Source organism: Schistocerca piceifrons, chromosome 3 (assembly GCF_021461385.2).
Source record: "Schistocerca piceifrons isolate TAMUIC-IGC-003096 chromosome 3, iqSchPice1.1, whole genome shotgun sequence".
Lineage (NCBI taxonomy): Eukaryota > Metazoa > Arthropoda > Insecta > Orthoptera > Acrididae > Schistocerca > Schistocerca piceifrons.
The window spans coordinates 522,278,447-522,298,370 of NC_060140.1; the positions used below are offsets into that span (position 1 = coordinate 522,278,447).

Here is a 19,924-nt window from a genome sequence, read left to right on the forward strand (position 1 = left end):
ACCCCTGACGCTACGTTCAATCACATCTCAGGTGTCTTCGATCGGGTTCAGATCTGGCGAGTTGGGGGTCCAGGTATCAACTGGGACTCGCCACTGTGTTCCTTGAACCACTCCGTCGCACTACTGGCCTTGTGACACGGCGCTTTTTCTCAGTGAAGCTTGCCGGGAAACGTTATCGTCATGAACGGGTGCACGTGGTCTGCAACGAGACTCCTTGGCCGTCACGGTGCCTTGCAAGAGCTCCACTGGACCTATGAATCCCAACGTGAATGTTCCCCAGAGCATAAGGGGTCGCATCGGCGTGATTAAGATTGTACTCTGCCCAACATTGTAGTCTGATTTTAGTTCCGCCACAGTGCGCCGCCAGTTCTGTTTTACCAGTCTATCCAGCCTACGACTTTCGACATCTGTAATGAGGGGGCGGCCGCCTAAACCCGACCACTGGGCGTGATTTCAACTTGGTTCCACTACAGGTTGAAGACACTTACCACAACACTCCTGGAACACCCTGGAATTTGTGCAGTTTCCTAAACGCTCGTGCCGAGCCTCTGCCCTTGGTCAAACTCAGACAGGTCGCAAGCATCCCCATTCTACACACATACAGTACGCTCACTGATACTACACGCACCGTGTGTGTGTCTGACTGGCAGGCATTCCTCGTCGGGTGACGCTACTATCGTCTAGAAGGATTTGCATCGATACTAGGTCGGTGGTTATAATAATCTGGATAATTAGAGTGTAATGTTACAACTTCTCTGAAATCTTCTTTCTTTTGTTTCAGAAAGACCACTGTAAAAAACGGAAGCTCTGACGTGGACAGCACACGTAAGTAACTGCATCATTCCTACACTAGTGAAAAGTTTGACGAGTAATAGCAGCCGAGAGGCATCATGATTTCTCGACCCTAGATTTCTTAGACGAAATTAAACTGCCTGGCGGAAAAAAGTGAAGCACCCAGAAGACATGACCAAATGTCAATATAACTTCGTATATGTACACACCGTTGACGCTATGTAAACGATTAGAGTTTCATACCTGTGTGGCAGTTAGAACTACCTCTAGAGTGCGTTGTTGCTGTTCGTGTTTAGTGTCGTTGCCAGGCTTGGTGGGTATACAAGGGTCGTGAACAGCGTCAGATGTTGAGTGAACGCTGTGGACGACACTGACTCGTGTAAGAATGCGCTATCAGCACCTGATAAGAGTTTGAAAGGGACCTCATTGTCGGCCTCCGTTTCCCCGGCTAGTCTAACTGTACAATATCCAAGTTCGTGTGTCATTTGGATATGTCAGTTGTTCGATGTCAGAATGCGTGGGGATATGAGGGAGGCTATACGCGTCGTCAAGGTTTCGGTCGGCCATGTCTGACCAACACAAAGGAACATCACCGTATTGTACACCAAGCACAGCGTAACTTCTTCAAATCTGTGCCTGTCATTCGAGAATGAGTAATAGATTCCCTGCAATATCCTCCTTCAAATGGTTCAAATGGCTCTGAGGACTATGGAACTTAACATCTGAGATCATCACTCCCCTAGAACTTAGAACTACTTAAACCTAACTAACCTAAGGACATCACACACATCCATGCCCGAGGCAGGATTCGAACCTGCGACCGTAGCAGTCGCGCGGTTCCGGGCTAAGCGCCTAGAACCGCTCGGCCACCACGACCGGCAACATTCTCCTTCAACCCGCACCATTGGTCAGAGACTAACAGCAATCGGACAAGGAAATTGTCATCTCAACGAAAGGAAAGGTGTCAGGACCAGATGAGATACCTATAACATTCTATAATGATTATGCGAAAGAACTTGCTCCCCTTCTAGCAGTAATTTATCGTACATAGCTTGAGCAACGAAAATCTCAGGTCATTCCTGTTTTTAAGAAAGGCCACAAAACAGATCCACACAATTATAGACCCATATCATAGCGTGTAGGCTTTTACGGCCGGCGTCTTCAGTAATTAAAACTTCCGGGCTAAGAGGCCGTGGTCCAATAGTAGAAATACTTCTACCTGACGTTTCGTTGCCAGCTACGGGCAACATCATCTGAGGTGAGTCTACGACGAGTCTCTATGAACTGTCTACGTCATGTTGAGTACTTCCGTGTCTAGCAAGATCGCCAGAGACGTCAATTACGTCCCAGGGCCAGTATCCAGGATTTTAAGGGCAAGATACAACAGTTGCGGGCCAGTGTGTCTCCCGATGAAGATACAAGGGCTTTATGATATCCCTCCCAACCGAATCAGTGCATGCATCCAGGCCAAAGGGGATGCAATGTCATACTGATCAGTTGGCGCACAGTCGCAGGTTCTTTGTAAGTTCGACTCGGGCTTTTAATCAGTAAAATAACATCACATGCCGTGAAGATTCATTTTGTTTCTCCCTCCCCCTTCCCACCTCCCCCCCCCCCTCCCCCCCGTCTTTCTGGAAGCTTCAGTTTTTTTGTCAGGTAATGTACTTTATCCTTCTGGACTGTCAAGTAAAAGAAATCATAACTGTGACGGTATAAAGGATCTGTATTCGCAATACGCAATGTAACGAATGACAAGTTTTTTTTAAAAATAAAATGGTTTAAGCTACACACCAGCCGAAGGCAAAAGTTTCTGCAATGTTGCAATCGAACCAATTTTTGTGAATTGTAAACTTGTAAGTCTGTGGTTTCTAGTCCCATAAATAGCAGTGGAAATTTCTTTCCAGCCGCGCCTTGTTTGGGATAACTGCAACAGCTTGTGTTAAGCGTATTCACAATTTGTGGAAACGCCCCGAAGTTTTGAGGCTGCATGTTCATGGGAAATCTGAACGATTCCGTAGTCACTGCTTGCGTCATCAGGCGAGTCTCTTGCGAAAACGCCGTGACAGTGATGGCGTCAGGCGACAAGCTCTCTGAAAGGCAACGTTGTGAATCTCCCACAACGTTTGCAAATTCGCATAGTATGCAATGATCGGTATCAGCTTTCGTTCCATATGACACTTGTTTCGTTCATAGTGAGGGCATCGTGCACCTATTTCAAGAAAGAACTCGAAATATCGAGGTCATCGGAAAGGAGGCTCTACCGTAGATGCGAAGACATGGCACTGTATCAGCATTGGCGCTGATGAAGGAAACAACGATTTACCGATAGTCATCCATCTCTCCTCCATTCTCCACTGGAACATGTAAGGCAGGAAAATGATAGTGCTAACAGAAATATTCACCATCACACATTGTAAGGTGACTTGCAGAGTATACACGTTGTTGTTCTCTTTTTCTTTAGCGTTTGTTCCGCCTGGTGGCAGGACCCGTTGAGTGGATTCGCTCTCCTCCTTTTGTTCGAGGGCCATGTCTGGATGAAGCTTTACAGCCTTTAGGTCGTTGTGCAGACTGTCGGCCCATCGCTATCTTGGTCGTCCTCTTGGGTCTCTTTTCCCAAGACATCTACTGTGTATGCTGTTCTTGCAGTGGTATCGTCCTCTGCGCGCAGCACATCTCCAAACCATCGCAGACGGCTTTCTCGCATTTTCTTCTGGGTCGGTGCGACCCTCAAGCCGTTTCCTGATAGTAATCGTCAATATCAATGAAACTCTCCAACAACTGTGTAACTGACATGTTATTTTATTTTATTTTGACGACTCTTAGTTTCGGCACTACACTATGCCATCTTCAGGATCTTCAGGCCCCTGCATAGTAAAAGAGTATAAATGTAGTGTATATCAGGGTGCACAAAGCAATCTTACAGAAAGCGACGGGTAATCATAAAAGCGCTTAAAGTTGCAAAATGCAAGTAGTGGCGTTAAACCAAATCCCTGTGTACATCCAGCACAATAGACTAAAACATGTGTACATATTTGTTAGTCATAAAACCATTTAACACCACGGATTTACGAGAGAATCTGCAAAAACATTAAAAAGGGTCAGAAATAGACATACAATCAGGAACTCCGCTGAAACTAAACTTTTTTTTTAGTATATATGAGGACCTATCTTCATTTAAAGTAAAATGTCACACAGGTAATCTATGAAGTACAATAATATGCATATTTACGTCCTAGGTACTACCACAACTGGAAGATATAATTAGTTGTCACAGCATCAAGAAAAACAACTTGACGCAAAACCCAACGAGACACGACGTATTAAGAGAAAAGTGGCATGCAAAGATCACGATAAGAATATTCACAAATACCTTGTCGGCCTAGGTTAAGGTTAGACAGCAAGTCGAAATAAAAAGATATGATTTGGCATACTTTATATCACTTAACAGGTCGGCATTACCACAGTGAAATAAACCAACAAGGATCTCAAATCCTACTTAACTAAGGGTAGTCCTCCAAGTTCTCAGCCGACAATGTCATCCTATGTCCCTGGGAGTGTAAGAAAATAGCGATCTATCTGTAGATATAAATAATAAAACATTGCATGTTGTGTCGCGATAGGTAACGTGGGTATGGAAAAGGATAAATGGTAAGTGAGTGTGCGAAGAGCACCATATCTTCAAAGTCGAAGCTCATTAAATGAGTAACGTATTTGCTCGGCAAAGGAGCACAGATTGTGCGTGAAAAAGAGTTTATTAACTGGAACCATATTATAAAGTACTCGTTGAGTGAACAATACTACTCAAAGCATGGATAGTAATGGAGTAGCCCAGAGCAATGACAGAAAGTGTTAGTGTCAGTCCAAATATGTATGGAGTCTCAAGCCGATCATGTCCCACAGTGGTAAACCATAAAGGCAAAAATTTTGTAACGATCATCAAGTCAACATCAAACTCCGTGAATACAAAACGCGTGTCTGGTAAGAACATCATAGTATTTCCTCTAAGCTGTATGGAGAAGTAAGAACAACTGTGAAACGCCGATAAACTATACGAATCTTAATCACACTCAAAACATGCAGTCAATAAGTACAGAATTCCCACAAGTGAACTGGGAACTGTGTCAATTTGGGTCCAGAAAAAAATGACAAACTTTGTTTCAGCTGAGCTCCTGATTGTATATTGTCTAGTTGTGATCTGTTTTGTTTAATGTCCTTTTTTGTTTGCAGATTCTCTTGTAAATTCGTGGTATTAAATAGTTTTATGACTAACAAGTATGTACACATGTTTTAGTCTATTGTGCTCGATGTACACAGAGATTTGGTTTAAGGGGGATAGGACGTCAAACGAGCCGACTTGGAGCAGGAGAGGCACCACAGGACATTTTAATTTCCACTGTCTATACTTTTACAAGTAAATTCATAAAACTTTGTCAGCATGACCAGGAAGGATTCAGGATTCACACTAGTAGCAGCGGAAGTTCAAAAACATAATAAAATAATTTTTTTACATGTGAAATTTCATCATTTTTTCACTTACTATTGGTTGCATTTGTTGCTATAGGTACACTTTTCTTCATAAGTAAGAGAGACTGTTCGATGAATTTTGCACAGCATACAAACCATACTTACAGGTGTCTGAAACTCTAGAATCTATTTAATTTATGAAAAAATGAATGAGCTGTTACGTTTTAAACTTTACGTTTAGAAAAAAATCAAATTTTGTAGTTAATTATCTCAATTTTTCACACCGTTTTTAATAGATTTGGAAAATTCTAGAGTTTCATACCCCTGTAAGTATGGTTTGTATGCTGTGCAAAATTCATCAAAGAATCTATCTTACTTGTGAAGAAAAATGTACCTATAGCAACAAATGCAACCAACAGTAAGTGAAAAGATGATGAAATTTCATATCTAAAAAAAATTTATTTTACTATGTTTTTGCACTTCCACTGCTATGAGTGTGAATCCTGAATCCTTCCTGGTCATGCTGACAAAGTTTTATGAATTTATTTGTAAAAGTATAGACAGTAGAAAATAAAATGTCCTGTGGTGCCTCTCCTTCTCCAAGTCGGCCCGTTTGACGCCCTACCCCCCTTAACATCACTACTTTCATTTTGTAGCTTTAAGCGCTTTTATGATTACCCGTCGCTTTCTGTAAGCTTGCTTTGTACACCCTGATATGCACTACATTTGTTCTCTTTTACTATGCAGGGGCCTGAAGACGGCACAGTGTAATGCCGAAACTGGTAGTCGTCAAAACAAAATAAAATAACATCTCAGTTACACGGCTGTTTGAGAATTTCATTGATATTGACGATTACTTAACCAACTGATGTCCCCTGTCCATGATGGATCAACAGAGTTTCCTGATAGTGTTGTTCGAAACGTGATGCAGTCGCGTAGCATGCATTGTGTCAGATGTCCCACAATTTAGCACCAATCCTGCTTGTTTCCTTGTGATTTGAGCCATCTCTCGAATAATTTTGTTGAGAATGCCTTGAAGGATCTTCATCGCGTGGTTCAGTAAACTGATCGTGCGGTAATTAGAAAGTTTACCATTTCATCTTAGTTTCCATCACCCCTAATCGTCGTTCTGCCTCTTTTGTAGCTGGCCAGCGCTCGGTGCCGTGGAGAGGAACAGGACGGATGACAGTCTGGTACATCTTTGACTTCAGATGATCCTTAATACGACTATCGTAGGTGACGACTGTTGTCTTTCGCTATTTCAAAAAATGGTTCAAATGGCTCTGAGCACTATGGGACTTAACTTCTGAGGTCACCAGTCCCCTAGAACTTAGAACTACTTAAACCTAACTAACCTAAGGACATCACACACATCCGTTCCCGAGGCAGGATTCGAACCTGCGACCGCAGCGGTCGCGCGGTTCCAGACTGTAGCGCCTAGAACCGCTCGACCATCTCGGCCGGCTTCGCCATTTCATCCAGGCTGCTTGCGTCCTTACGTTGACCTCGCTAGTATGGAGCCTAAGATACTTAAATTTTGATACCTATCGTAGATCTTCTGCATCAACGTTGATGGTCCCCATTTCTCATGGATATCATGTAATACCCTCAGTTTTCTTTTTGTTGAGCCACAGGCCATATCGCGTGACTAGTCCGTTCCACCCTTGTGTTTGGTACTGGAGATCAAACTTGTTCTCCACAGCCATCATGACGTCATTATCATAGAGAAGCGTCCATGGCAGTGGCATGTGCAGGTCTGATGTGACAGTGTCCATCGCAAGAATAAACAGCTGTGGTGATAAGGCCTTGGTGGACTCATACCGTGACGCGCAAGTTATTTGACGCTCCTGCTGATGTGGCTTACCAACACAAGTACAAGGATAGCGTACCAATAGGGACAAGAAAGAAGGCATGAAGGGCGCCAAAAACAGAAATAACAATCATCCATTTATTGCACCATTACACACGCACATCATGATATATGAGACATTACAATTGGCATACTGAAATCTATTATGACTAACAATATGTATCACGAAGGGCACACACATTGGAGTTTGAGAAATCACAATAGCACATCAACTCCGCTATGACAAACAGTGTGCATAATGAAGGCCGCACAATTTTACCAATGTAAGAAATTAAAGTAATACTAACATCGGAACGCAAAAAACCCCAGCCGAGCCGAACTGTCTTCACGCCAAGGCAGCCACCACTTTCCTCCTCACACGCCTCCAGCTAAGCTCCGGCCAGCGATCACACACGGAAACAACTGCCTAACGCCAAAGCGCCGTCTGAGTGAAAATTCAGCACTAAGATTGATACGGACTTGGAAATAAGCGAGCATAGTAACACCTGCACCTGCTTGGACATAGCTCCTCGGTTCTACTTGCAGAAGCCGTAGCCAGTTATGAAGGTAGTCTGGAATGCCATGTTCTCGAAGTGCTAACCAGATTAGACCATGCGTCATCCTATCAAAAGCCTTTCCGAGGTATAGAAGAGCAAGATACAGTGGCTTGGTCTTTTTGCTGTATTTTTCAAACAGCAGCCGTGCAGCATGGGTTGCGTCAGTTGTTCTTCAATTTCTGACAAATCCAGCTTGGTTCCTTGTGATCTGAGCTATCTCTCTAATCCTTTTGTCGCGAATGCGTTCAAGGATCTTCATAGTATGGTCCAGTAATCTGATCGGACGGTAATTAAAACATTCAGCAGTGCTTCCTTTCTGTTTGAAGATAGGTACCTTGATTCTCCGCTGCCAGTCTGCTAGTATTCTACCTTCTCTGATGATTTGGTTGAGAAGATCTGTTACTGCCGCATTCCACTATTGAGAACACCACAACTCTGCTGGGAGGTCATCGGGGCAAGTGGTTTTCCCTCTTTTCGTCTCCTTTAGAGCTGCCACGACTTCGGCAGTGTTAATTTCCTTTACTGGTCCTTCAACAGCTGACATGATCGGTATTGGTGAATGGAGAAATTCCTCTGTCGAAATGCTCTCAAAGTAGCTCCGGCAGCGTTCTCGTCCTTTTTTCCAGTCGACCAGCAGCTCACCCGTTTCGTCGTTGATGCCATAAAACTGTTGCATGTCGTCTCCGTTTTCCGATGTTTTGAGTTGACTAGTCGATGAATGTCGCGTTCTGCTTCGCATCTGTCAAGTTTCGTGTAGAGATCTAGATACTTGTGTGCTTTCGAGACTGAAGTGACCTTCTTCGCGGGCTTGTTTGCAGGCATTCGAAGGGGGAGTGTTTTGCCTGCAAGAAACTCGTAGTACAATTTTTCTTCTTGCATACGGTAGACGTACATTAAATATAACGTGCCACAAAGTGCAATTCCAGGTTACCCAAATAAAAGCAGCGTGTGAATGGTATGTTCCTGGACATGAAAGTAAAATGGATCTGTAATAAAAATATTGTCCTCTAACCATTGTATAAATATAGAAGCAGACTGAAGACCTCGTGGTTTAAGAAAAATCTTTCCTAACTCCTAGTATTTTGTTAGCGCACTGCACTCTACGCAAGGGTTTAGGATACAATACATTCATGTCATTAAATTCACTGTCACCCTCATGTCTCATAGAGATACGAATTTATGTGAGAATTACTTTACAGCCCAGAAATTGAAAAACAAATCTGCAATAAACCATGACGCAGATAAGTGGCTCGAAATTAAACCTCGGAAGCAAGAACTCTATGATGTAACTGCATATTATGTACATACGGGATACATACAGGAACTTCCTATCTCATCTACATGGGAATGAGATGCTAGATTTGAATAATGAATGTAGTTCCAAGAAATCTCATACAGTTCCACAGAAGGACGCATAAATGCATTGGGGATAACTTGACTTTGGTTTGAAAATGGAAAAAAGACAAGGAAGTAGTTACGAAGTGATCAACTGTTGACAGTCGGAATATTACACACTAGGAATGCTCGGAAAGCAGGCTCGTCTCTTTTCACGTCACTTTATCTGACTATGCGACGAAACGTGAAACCACTTGTCCGTCGTGGCGTGTACTTCACGACTATCGCAGAAGACGCCTCGTAAATATTCTTGGTGTTCTGCGTCTACTGCAGAATGTAAATTGGGCGTTGTAATACAGTGTACACACGTATTCTAGTAATTTGATAATTTTTCTAAGAATGATGGCTTTAATTTGTAAGCAGTCCAAAGTTCCTTATGGATACTAACATTGTTCGAAAAGTTTGTCATATATGGTGATCAATGTAATATGAATGTTAGTGGCTGATGTTATCGTTAAGATCAGTTTAGCAACCAGATGACAATTTTGACTTCATGAAAATTTCTTAGAGTAATTAACTATAGTTACATATTTAAAATTATTTAGTCTGATATGTTACCAAGAACCACGCACTCGGCAAGAAACAGAATTATATTGGCCGTCAATGACGAGCATCGTTCTGTTCCATCCAATACTAAATGAAACGGTCTGACCCATGATGCACTATTTTCTGGACAAGGCATATTTACATAGGCTTATTCACTTCGTAAATTACTGAAAGATGCATGGTGGGAGATACATATTCCAATATTAGCCATCCTCTGTCTCCCTTCATTCGCGATTGTAGGCTTCATTATTCTCTCTTATCTTATTTCCCTTATGATTGTACAAGCTGAAAGATGAAGGCACCGTCTTCCTCAGACATAGTGGTCTCTAAACTTACACACCTGGGTTGCGGGATAGCAATGTTGCCCTTCTTCCGACGATTCCCGTTCAAGTTCCTTGGGCATCCTCGTTCTACTTTCATATGGGATTTACAGGCCTGACACGATCCTGGCATTGTGTATTCGAATTTCTTTCAAATTTGTACCAGATACACTCCATAAGAAACCTAAACACACTAGTTAGTAGTTCTCTTGGATACGTAATGAGATGCACTGCACTTTCTCAGAATAATTCAAACAAATCTGTCTTACATTCACCTAAACTGGGACTTCTTTCCGCGTCTACATTTCTTCTCGTATCGCTATTTACTGTTGCCCCAAGGTATCAAACGGTATGACAGCCTTCTTATGTTAACACAGACATTGTGATCGGATTCTGTCATGTTCTTCTTTTTTGGGATGTGTCTTTCATGTATCCACAGTGTCGGAAAGCTGCCATTCCAAATTGTTCTTTGTTTCATCACGAGCATCCGACAGCTGCACTTTACTGCAATCAACAGCATTGTCAACAACAAAACTTGCTAACCCTACCTGCGAAGCCTTTTATGATTACAAACTATAACAGCGTACCTGCATGCTTACTTTTTCGTGTGTCACACATTCGTATCGTGTAGTATACTGGACACTAAGCAGTTCTTTTAATACTGCTTGGCAGTTGCCAAGGAAATACTGAAACTTGCTAAGGAGTAACAGCCAGTTGCTACAGAGAAAGTGACAATCGCTACGGAACAACCGTCCAACTATATAAAGAAATGTAGAGGGTGGGAAGTGTTATCTTCAGCGAAGTCTGTGCACTACCGTTCTGTATAAATTCGACAGTTCGTGCCGTACATTTCTTGACAAAGAAATGGAGTTCGACATTGCGTGTGGTACGGCAACATGTCTGCAAGGCATCATTTGAGTGCTTTTGATCGTTGACGAGCTTTTGGACTGCTCTGAGCTGGCCACAATGTCACTATTGTGGCCACAGTAGTGGGTGTGTCCTAAAGAGTCATGTCGCGCTTAAAAAAGGACGCTGAAGGTGGAAATGCTCTGCAAAAGAATGCCAGTGACCGTAGACGAACCGCCACACCACGAATGGATCGATACGTGTTCCCATTGTCGAAAAGGAACAGATATCTCCCTCCCAGGGACATACACTGTGATCAAAAGTATCTGGACGCCAGGCTGAAAATGACTTATATGTTCGTGGCGCCCTGGAATTCAATACGGTGTTGGCCCACCCTTAGCCTTGATGACATCTTCCACTCTCGCAGGCATAAGTTCAATCAGGTGCTAGAAATTTTCTTGGGGAATAGAAGCCCATTCTTCACAGAGTGCTGCACTGAGAAAAGGTATCGATGTCGGCGTTCCAAAACATCCCAAAGGTGTACTATAGGAATCAGGTCAGGAGTCTGTGCAGGCCAGTCCATTACAGGGATGTTATTGTCGTGTAACCGCCCCTCCACAGGCCGTGCATTTTGAACAGGTGATCGATCGTGTTGAAAGATCCAGTCGCCATCCCCGAAATGTTCTTCAACAGTGTGAAGCAAGAAGGTGCTTAAAACATCAATGTAGGCCTGTGCTGTGATAGTGCCACGCAAAACAACAAGGGGTGCAACCCCCTCCATGGAAAACACGGCCACACCACAACATCACCGCCTCCGAATTTTACTGTTGGCACTACACACGCTGGCAGATGACGTTCATTGGGGATTCGCCATACCCACACCCTGCCATCAGATCGCCACATTGTGTACCGTGATTCGTCACTCCACACAATGGTTTTCCACTGTTTCATCGTCCAATGTTTACCCTCCTTACACCAAGCGAGGCTTCGTTTGGCATTTATCTGCGTAATGTGTGGCTTATGAGCAGCCGCACGACCATGAAATCCAAGTTTTCTCACCTCCTGCCTAACTGTCATAGTACTTGCAGTGGATCCTGATGCAGTTTGGAATACCTGTGTGATGGTCTGGATAGATGTCTACCTTTTACACATTACGACCCTATTCAACTGTCGGCGGTCTCTGTCAATCGACAGACAAGGTCGGCCTGTACGCTTTTGTGTTGTACGTGTCCCTTCACGTTTCCACTTCACTATCACATCGGAAACAGTGGACCTAGGGATAGTTAGGAGTGTGGAAATTTCGCGTCCAGACGTGTGACACAACTGACACCCAGTCACCTGACGACGTTCGAAGTGCCTGAGTTCCGCGGAGCGCACCATTCTGCTTTCTCACGATGTCTAATGACTACTGAGGTCGAAGATGTGGAGTACCTGGCAGTAGATGTCAGCACAATGCACCTGAAAAGCATATGTTTTTGGGAGATGTCCGGATACTTTTGATCACATAGTGTAGCTGCAGACCTTGCAAGAACTACCGGTACACGTGTCTCTGCCAGAACCATTTCGCGGCGATTAAATCAGGCTGTTTTGTATGCTAGGGAGCCTGTTAAATGCATCTCGGTTCAGCCATGCCATCGTCGAGAAAGAGTTCGTTGCAGTAGGGAGTATGTTGACTGAGGTCAGGAACAATGGTCCAGAGTGACGTTCTCCTACGCATCCTGCTCCGCTGTGTCAAGTGATTCTGGCCCCCAGTTAGTGTGGAGAGAGAGAGAGAGAGAGAGAGAGAGAGAGAAAACGCTTTATACACCACAGAATGTTCATGAACGTCATCGGTATGACGTGCCCAGGCATTGTGCACAACGGCCAACCACCGCTGTATATCTTTGAGTGAGGTACGGTTACAGCACGGCGGTACTGCAGGGAAATCATGCTGCATCATGTCCGTCTTTTTAGAGGTCCGGTTAAGTCCCGAATTTCTGTATACAGACACCAAAGCCCGCCCACATAGGATTGCTGAGGTGTCAGACACACTGGAAAGTGAAAGTATTTAACGTATGGAATGGTTTGCGTATTCATCGGACCTAAAGCTTCGGATGCTCCTGGCAGACGTGTTTCTCAACGAACGCCCCCTCCCCGAACTGTGCAAGAAGTGAAAACCGCCTTGAGAAAGGAATGGGGCAATATCCCCGAATGACTCCTCAACAGTTTGGTAGCCATCATGAATAACAGGGTAAAATGTGCGTTAGTACCTGTGGATGACATATTCCTTACTGAAAGTCCGATATCGACCTTTAAGTTGAGAGTCTGACCTGAGTCAAATATGGACGTTATTTATTTCTATTATCCCGCTTCCCATATGTTGAAATCTGTACCATTTTTGTCGTAATTGTACGACTTCATCTTTATTACGTATGTACTGTGTTACATGTCATCCATCATTGCCCATGGTTACGCCTGTCCAACAGTGTCTCTACTCCTTAGCAACTGCCATGCAGTGTATTTACTTTAAACAGAATCACAATAACACACAGACCATTTACACTCTGCTGGAATTACAATTTCCTTGATGATGTGTTGGCATTTGTGCCAACACCTTGTAAATAGAGGAGGCCGAAATGCACGCTATCTAACGCAGACGGGCGTGAGTTCTGGAACAGGATAAGTAGTGAATTCTAATAAGAAAAGTATGCAGCTCCTCGAATACTTATCTTTTATTCTTTGATGTCAATACAGCATTCTTGATGAGACATTTCATACGATAACTATCAAACTATGTAAGGCTAATGGCGCCTTGCTAGGTCGTAGCCATGGACTTAGCTGAAGGCTATCCTAACTGTCTCTCGGCAAATGAGAGAAAGGCTTCGTCAGTGTAGTCGCTAGCAAAGTCGTCGTACAACTGGGGCGAGTGCTCTATCGTATCTCGAGATCTGCCTTGTGGTGGCGCTCGGTCTGCGATCACACAGTGGCGACACGCGGGTCCGACATGTACTAAATGGACCGCGGCCGATTTAAGCTACCACCTAGCAAGTGTGGTGTCTGGCGGTGACACCACACTTGATACGTATGAGTCTGAACTTTATCTTTAATGGTGATAGAAGCTGAATAAATGAATTAAAATTTGTGCCACAGCTCAGACTTGAAGCCAGGTACTCTAGTTACTAGGCACATGTGCTACCCATTACATCACTGCAGCAGCATGGATAACACCCCTGCACGGACCATTCTAGTGCAGCGCCCTCCCTAATACGAACTTCAATTCACGCCTTCAACCCATTGTACTCTTTTGTACACACAAGCTGGGTGCTATTCCAGCACTGGAGAACCTCAGCAATAGTACAATTTTGGAAGGGGAAAATAGGTTGAAGGCATGAATTGAAGTTTTGTTGTGGAGGGCACTGGACTAGGATATTCTGTGCAGCTGTGTTGGCCATACTCCTATGGTGATGTAATGGTTAGCATCTCTGCCTAGTAAGCAGAAGACACGAGTTCAAGTCCTAGCTGTGGCACAGGTCTTAATTCATTTATTCAGCTTCTATCGTTATCTAACATTTACACTCTATTCATCACATCTTACTAACGGGTTATGATTTCCGACGGTGGCCAAAGTATGACTGTAACAATCAAAATTCTTCTACAGTGATTGTCTCTACATGATGATATTATGTCACATTTGTCCATGAACAGAACATAGTTTTCCCTAGCTGTCAAGTTTTGTCAGTAAAAGATTCCTTGAGTTAATCATATATTTGTGGAGATTTTACATAAAACCGCTTCTCTGTTGTCAGTCGACAATGTCATAGAGTAAGAAAAGGAGAATCCTCCTATTCCATCTGCACGTGTATCTTCAGTGGCTGAGCGATCTGGAGAATCTGCTAAGCAGGGCGACAAATGAAAAGTCTCTTATCGAGGTATGTCAAGGCAGTATGGACAAGATGCAGTTTTGAGTAATCTTGTTGAAAGATAACGTTACGGCTGCTGTCCAAATTACCGACTGTATGAATCAGTGTTGGTCTTGTAAATTATAGACTATATTAACCAGAGTTTATGGTACTGTATAACCGATGGTACCCCATTCCATCACGCCAGATGACGATGACGAATGCAATCTGGTAGCGTTCGTTCTCCTCAGAACTCCCAAACGCGGATGCGACGATCGTGACGCTGTACGCAGAATTGGGTGACCACTGTCATCACTGAGACCACCATTGTCGGCGTTCCTTCCTCTGCTGCTTCGTCAAGAAAGTCGCAACTATGTTCTCCTAGCTGACAGTCCCTTGTGATCCAGACGTTGTCCCACTATCCCTGTGGATACTCGTGCTGCTGCAAACAAGCTGCGTTCCTGACTCACGTAGCTGTATGAGCGTGCACGGCCGAGCGAACGATACGTCTGTCGTGTAGGGCGCTAGTCGCGTGGGGCAGTTGAGATGCTGCATGGCGTTGAGCATGGCCCTCCACAGCATATCAGTTCCGTATTCGCGTGACAGTCGTGGGATGCCGACCAACCCTAGCAGCAGTATTTCAGAACGATAAACCACGGGCCAGAGTCCTGCCGTTGTCGAAACACGACACTCGCTGATACACGTTACTCCTTTTTACAAGAGGCATGACACGTTCTTCTTCGGAAAAAAAACCATCCCAATTCGATTTGCTGATGAGAAACCCCCAGCATAATCTTTCCTTGTATACAGACTGCACATGGCTACTCTGTATGCTTGCGCTGAAATGCTAATCATTTTCATGTCTATGGATGAAGTATACATCATGCCAATTTTAAATTAGTTCCCGTCATCTTCGTTGCAAATTTAATGGACAGCAATGTAGACGCTGTACAGACATTTCCAGTATCACATATACAAAAACTGATTCTCAGTTGGTCGTCTGCCTCTATTGTATACATCTGCCTGTCCCTAAACGTATAAAAGGTACGTTTAATGCCTCAACTTAAGCATTTTGGCGTCAAAACACAAATACGCCTTACAGAAATAAAATTTAAAACTGATGTCAGAAATATCGTTTCAATGCTATCTGAAGTCGATTTACTCGTATTTTCAAAAACCGGAAACAGGAAGTGTCGACAAATTCCTGCTGCAATTAGATCACATGACCTCACGCGCCACATATGTTTGCTCATCGCGATGCGAGAGTAATGAGTGCGTTTTCCCAATGTGACTGTAGTGAGCGATGTTGTCTGCCTCGTTTCTCTAAACACGTGCATTTTTCTGGTTTCTTGCTCTGGACCTGTGGCCTCCATTTTAAGGCGAACAGCTTCAGCTTTTCAGTCTGGCAGTTTCAGTCAACAAAGAACATTTCTTTCCGTATAGCTTTTGCCATTATAGGGGGAGGGGGGTAATAATAGTCACTAAAGAGTGTTCTCCAACAGCCCGTTAAATACACAATCCAGTTTTATTACATTCTCGGGAAAAAATTGCGGAGTGATTTCAAGATAATAAGAGATCTACTGTGGAATGTTCTAAAAGCCATATCGTGTGAGCTAGAGAGCAGAAAGAAACGAGGCTATCTCATGGTTGCAGTGTGAAATATGGCCAGTTTTTCTAGTATCACCCAGTTAAAAAAGTAATTTTTAATTCCACTGTTTATTACTAATCGAACAGTCAATGACAGTAAGGCAGTGCACTAATTTACGACGTACCTATCTTGGTCTAAAGGCTCTTGAGAGCGCCATACGCTTCACCACTGGAATGATTATGTCGCAACACGAAGAAACGACAAAAAAGTAGCAGCATGTACCTCATATCATTTTGATATCATCCATTTGGAAAAGTCGTCTTCAAATTCTGAAACGCCGGAAGCGCACTGGCTTAACAGAACTTCATTTTGCACAAAATGTTCATTGAAATATGCTATTGCTACAGATTTCATTCACTGATATCCTCTAAGTAACCCATCTACGACGTCTCGTGTTGTTACGTGCAGTGAAAAATTCATATTCGCTAAAAAGAGCTAGAGGTTGGGACTTAACCTCTCTTCGAGGTCGATGTTTCATATTCCTTGCCTCAGACCTTTAGGGGTGATAGATCACGTCACGGTGAACATTGTTACAGAAAAAAACGTTCGCTGACGCTGCCCGACGATGCTTGGCGTCTTTTTATTGAACTTGCCGGCCCTGGGATGACGAGATTTCACTGAGAGAGCAGCGTCTACTATCTGGGTGTGGTGCATCGACATACTGCGTACCCCAGTAAGCTGATACAGCGTTTTTCCAAAATCAAACTGTGAGAATGAATGTCTGCAAAGAGACAAAGATATTTTAAAAGCGGGTCAGGAACGCGGAACAGATGATTGGATTATAGACAACACACATTGAATACGCACGCCGCAGAGTGGCTATGTCCTGCCGCCTCTTAGTTGTGGTGTGAAATAATAAAAGACTCCTGGCATCTCCAGGAAGAGTGGGCGAACATTATGTCTCTGACATAACTTGTTACCCACTACGCTAATTGTCGCCCAAGCAGTTTCATGCAAATACTTGGGAGCGCCCTGTATATGAGCGAAAATGTTACAGTCATCTGGCTAACGTACTTGTCCACCTTTGGAACGCAATAGCAGAGATTCTGCATCTCATGTATTCGACAAGTCCTTGGCAGATTTCCAGTAGTATATGGCACCAGGTCACGCAATTTTCGTATAATACGAGCCGATGATTTGTGGACGCGGAGCTGGCACCGAATGGTGTTCAAGAAGTGTTCCGTCGGGATCGCACCAGCTGAATTTCGGGGTCAAAACGTCAACATGGATTCACTATCATGCTTGTCAGATCATTACAGCACGATTTTGGCCTTGTGTCAAGAACAGTTATCCTGTTTGAAGGTGCCATCACCGTCAGGGACATGATGGGATACAGATTATAGATAATAATTTTCACATAGTCAACAGTTGTCTTTATATCATTACCCCAGGTCCCATGGAAGCCCATAATCAAACTCTGTCTCGAAATCTGGCAGAAAACCCAATGATGTTCTACTCATATGTGAAGTACACCAGCCACGAGACGCAGTCATTACATTCTCCGCACGATAACAATGGTGATGTGAGTGATAACAGAGCTACTTAAGCAGAGCTAATAAACATGGTTTTACGAAACTCCTTCGCCAAAGACGACGAAGTAAATATTCCAGAACTCTAATCTGGAACAGTTGTCAACATGAGCAACTTAGAAGCAGATATCCTCGGTGTAGCGAAGCAGCTTAATAAAGGCAAGGCCTCTGGTCCAGATTGTATACCAGTCAGGTTCCTTTCAAAGTGTGCTGATACAATAGCTCCTTACGTAGCGGTCAATATATCCGCTCGCTCGTAGAAGGGTCTGTAGCCAAAGACTGGAAAGTCACACCAATACCCAAGAAGGGAAATATGAGTAATCTGCTGAATTACAGATCCAGTACGATTTTGCAACATATACTGTGTTCGAACATTATGAGTTACCTCGAAGAATACGACTTATCGACTAATAGTCAGCACGGATTAAAAAAATATCCTCCCTTCGAAACACAACTTGTTCTTTATTCTCAGGAAGTAATGCTAGCGACAGAGAACGTCAAATTGATTCCATATTCCCAAGAGGCTTTTGACACCGTTCCTCACAAACGAATTCTAATCAAATTACGTGTCCATTGAGTATCGCCACAGTTGTGCGACTGGATTCGTGAGTTCCTGTCGGAAAGGTCATATGTAATCATATTTTGTCGGATAGTTATCCAGTGAAATAGAAGTAATAACTGGCGTTCCTCAAGGAAGTGTTGTAGGCCTTTTGTTGTTCCTGATCTAAGTAAACGATTTAGGAGACAATCTGAGCAACCTCGTTAGACTGTTTGCAGATGATGCCATCATTTACCGTCTTGTAAAGTCATCAGCTGATCGAAACCAATTGTAAAATGATTTAGGCCAAATATCTGTATGGTGCGAAAAGTGGCAATTGACTATGAATAATGAGGTGCACCACACCTAGTTAGTAGGTGCTGCTAGTTCATTGAATCTCGTCATCCCAGGGCCGGCGAGTTCAATAAAAAGACCCCAAGCAACGCCGGGCAGCGTCAGCGAACATTTTTTCTCTAAAAATGTTCCCCATGAAGTAATCTATCACCCTTAGAGGTTTGAGGCAAGGACTGTCGTCGACCACGAAGACACGTTAAATCCCAACCTTTAGCTCTTTTAGAGAACATGAATTTTTCACTGCATGTAACAACACGAGATGCGATGGTGGGTCACTTAGAGGACATTAGAGAGTGAAGTCTGTAGCAATAAGACATTTCAATCAACATGTTGTGCAAAATGAAGTTCTGTGAAGTCGGTGCGCTTCCGGCGTTTCAGAGTTTCAAGACGACCTTTCCAAACGGAAGATACCAAAATGTTATTTAGCATATGCTGCTAGTTTTTTTGTCGTTTGTTCGTGTTCTACATCTACATCCATACTCCGCAAGCCACCTGACGGTTTGTGGCGGAGGGTACCTTGAGTACCTCTATCGGTTCTCCCTTCTACGAGTATTCCAGTCTCGTATTGTTCGTGGAAAGAAGGATTGTCGGTATGCTTCTGTGTGGGCTCTAATCTCTCTGATTTTATCCTCATGGTCTCTTCGCGAGATATACGTAGGAGGGAGCAATATACTGCTTGACTCCTCGGTGAAGGTATGTTTTCGAAACTTTAACAAACGCCCGTACCGAGCTACTGAGCGTCTCTCCTGCAGAGTCTTCCACGGGAGTGTATCTATCATCTCCGTAACGCTTTCCCGATTACTAAATGATCCTGTAACAAAGCGCACTGCTCTCCGTTGGATCTTCTCTATCTCTTCTATCAACCCTATGTGGTACGGACCCCACACTGCTGAGCAGTATTCAAGCAGTGGGCGAACAAGCGTACTGTAACCTCCTTCCTTTGTTTTCGGATTGCATTTCCTTAGAATTCTTCCAATGAATCTCAGTCTGGCATCTGCTTTACCGACGATCAACTTTATATGATCATTCCATTTTAAATCACTTTTGCGGTGAACCAACAGCGTGACGTGACATAATCATTGCAGTGGTGAAGTGTATGGCGCTGTCAGAAGCCCTTAGACCAAGGTAGGTACTTCGTAAATTAGCGCACTGCCTTACTTTCATTGACTGCCCGATTAGTATTAAACAGTGGCATTAAAAGTTATATT

At 43.6% G+C, this 19,924-nt stretch overlaps 1 protein-coding gene across 1 annotated transcript in view; it reads left to right on the forward strand.

Annotated features, from left to right (window-relative positions):
* The window catches only part of LOC124788340 (ABC transporter G family member 23), a 465,453-nt gene that overhangs the window by 222,698 nt on the left and 222,831 nt on the right, over positions 1 to 19,924 (forward strand). The window contains exon 2 of the mRNA XM_047255600.1: positions 782 to 825. The gene's annotated coding sequence lies outside the window, so the exon portion shown is untranslated. The remainder of the gene's footprint in view (positions 1 to 781; positions 826 to 19,924) is intronic.